Source organism: Micropterus salmoides, unplaced genomic scaffold (assembly GCF_014851395.1).
Source record: "Micropterus salmoides isolate LMB-PRFRI ecotype aquatic unplaced genomic scaffold, ASM1485139v1 Ms_hic_scaffold_4061, whole genome shotgun sequence".
NCBI lineage: Eukaryota > Metazoa > Chordata > Actinopteri > Centrarchiformes > Centrarchidae > Micropterus > Micropterus salmoides.
The window spans coordinates 1-3,101 of NW_024043442.1; the positions used below are offsets into that span (position 1 = coordinate 1).

Genomic DNA, 3,101 nt, shown 5'->3' on the forward strand with positions numbered 1-3,101 from the left:
CTGTAAAATATCGATATCTTCATGATTAAGGGACATGCTGTGTTTATAAAAAAAAACAGACTACTAGCAGGGCTGCCCTTCAAATCGTCATATCACACTACCTTTCCAGAGTTGATTCTAATGGTTTAATAAAAAGTTTTCATGCCATGAATGAAAGCAGAAGATGCGTTGTAGGGAATAATCTGGAAATAAAGACCTGTATACTCAATTCATATCTCCAGTTACTCAGAGCTTCATGATGATAAACATAAATCCAGTCAGAGCTCTGAGGAAATGCAGATGCAAACAAACACTCCAAAAGTGCACAAAAATGATATAGGCCTATACATAACATTTTCCTCCTATTGCCTTAATTGTGTGTGATTTTTTCACCTTTGCTCTTTGTTTCTAATGCAGATAATTTTTCTACTCTGTTTTACAGTATTTAACCTGCTGCTTTTAAATAAATAGCATTTAAACAATGTTTCTGGTGAATTTTGTTTTTAGTTTAGTTTTTACCTTTTCAGTTAATCTTTTACACCCATGCAGCACTTTTATTATATACAATAAGAAGCTGCTATTTTAATGTGTTTATCTTAATAGACTATTTTTTCAACAAAAGGGAGTTTTACACACAACCTTATCGGAGCTAATGATAATTTAGTACATTTTAGCACGCCAATTTAAGCATGCTATTGTCAACTTTAATTGTATAAAGCGTAATTTCCCAACAACAATGCTGCGTGGCTAGTGACTATGATGAAGCACTAGCCACTCTGGCTAGTGAGTAAAAAAGTTAATGTCATTACAATGACAATGAGGTTTGATTGTATTCATGTTGTGTAGATTGTTGGATTAGTTGTCATTTATTTACCCTTGTGGTAGTCCATCTACCATTGTTGGTATTTGATAATCATTATGTACCCTTGTGGTATTTCGTCTACCATTGTTGGTATTTGATAAGCATTGTTACCTGTGGAAATATTTGTATATTATTAGTATGTATGGTATGAATGTGTGGTTTTGACTTGTGCATCCACTGTTTCTAAATGAGGTATTATTATTATTATTATTATATTATTAATTATTTATTTTAATTATTAATATTTTTTCTTTGAGATTATTGATGAAGGAAGCAGCTATTTTTTGTATGTATAAATTCTTTGATAGACTGGGGTGGGGTTTAATAAGTTTTACTTCTTCCCACTCCATTTCAAGCATAAGTGTATAAGTTATTATTATTGTGTATCTTTTCTGTTGTCACACTATTTTGCTTGAAATAAATAAATAAATAAATGTCAAGCCCTGAGTGTATACATAGCATAATGTGAAACATCCACCAGGACTTGTGCAATAAGTCAGATCCTATTTTAGGATCAACCAGGAAGGTGTTTAAATGAAATTCCTTCCACGCCTTAGTTTGACACACCTACTTAGGGGGCTGATTCAGCTTGTGCTCCTTTATTAAATGAAGAACTACAGCCTCTCGTCATAAGGTCACCAAAGTCACATCAAGCAGACTTCGAGCAAGGAAATGGCTTTCGGATGGTTGTTGAAGGGTCAGATGTTGGTGAGGACCCTCTCTCTCATCCTCACGGGTATGCTCCTTTATTTTATCCTTCAGCAACTCTCTCTCCTTTTGACAGGCAGTCATCATCTGATCACACAATACCACTGCAGTTCTCTATTGACCTGCCTGGCTGCTCGGCTATCATCAGTGGGGATGTAGAGAGCAAGGAGAACGAATTGGAAGTGCTTCTGGCATCCAGGAAAAGACACAATTTTCTATCTGAGGACTTCTACCTCATGTGACAAAAGACTGCCCAGCTTACATTGAAAAGAGAGGTTTCATGACAGTGCCGCTCAGTGAAGAGGAGGGATTTTCCCATTGCCTACTCCATGGTGATTCATGAGAAGATTGAGATGTTTGAGCGACTTCTACGAGCTATTTACACTCCTCAGAACATCTACTGTGTGCATGTGGACCAGAAATCCTCCAAAGAATTTCAGAAGGCTGTGGAGGCAATTATCTCCTGCTTTCCTAATGTGTTTGTAGCCAGTAAATTAGAAAATGTGGTATATGCCTCATGGTCCAGAGTGCAGGCAGATTTGAACTGCATGAAAGATCTGCTGAGCTCACATGTCCAGTGGAGGTACCTGCTCAACACCTGCGGGACAGACTTTCCCATCAAAACCAATGGAGAGATGGTTCAGGCTCTGAAGGCCCTCAATGGGAGAAACAGCATGGAGTCTGAGGTCACCAATGACTACAAGAAAGGCCGCTGGCAGTATCATCACAATGTCTCTAACACAGTCATCAGGACAAGTGAGAGGAAAAGTCCTCCACCCATTAGCAGCCCCATGTTCCAAGGAAATGCTTACTTTGTGGTCACAAGAGCCTTTGTAAAACATGTCATGCAGGACAGAGATTCAGACATTTCTGGAGTGGGAGAAGGACACATACAGCCCAGATGAGCACTTGTGGGCCACACTAACAAGGATGCCTTCTGTTCCCGGATCAGTGCCTGCCAACATTAAGTATGACATGTCAGACATGAATGCCATTGCTCGTTTGGTAAAGTGGAGCTATTTAGCAGGAGAAATGAAAAATGGAGCCCCGTACTATCCTTGCACTGGGGCTTACAGAAGAGCTGTTTGCGTGTACGGTGCTGGCGACCTCCAGTGGCTCCTCACACAACACCACCTCTTTGCAAATAAGTTTGATCCCGAGGTTGATGACACTGCTATTAGATGTTTGGAGTCAGTTCTGCATTTCAAGGCTTTAGGTAACGCCAGTTATTAACAGATTAATATGCCACCATTTTGTAAAGCTTCTAATCATTTGAAATGTAAAATAATATTATAGAAACCATATTAATTTATTATCAAAAATTAGGGATCTTCTGATGAAATGTATTGAAATATTCTATTGCTATTAAGTCATTTCTGAAATATGATCCATATTGTATTTTTTTTTTTATTATGTGGCTGTTAATCTTATGTCAAGATATTGTTATAGATCTTGTCATGACTTAATTAATATCTGCTGCTAATAATCCCTCGTTTTAATATTATTGCGAAGGTATTGATGGGGAACTTATGCCATGTCTTTTTTATTTTTA

The 3,101-nt window shown here is 37.7% G+C and overlaps 1 pseudogene; it reads left to right on the forward strand.

Annotated features, from left to right (window-relative positions):
- The first annotated feature begins 1,513 nt into the window (after window positions 1-1,513).
- On the forward strand, window positions 1,514-2,782 carry LOC119887220 (annotated as a pseudogene).
- The last annotated feature ends 319 nt before the right edge of the window (window positions 2,783-3,101 follow it).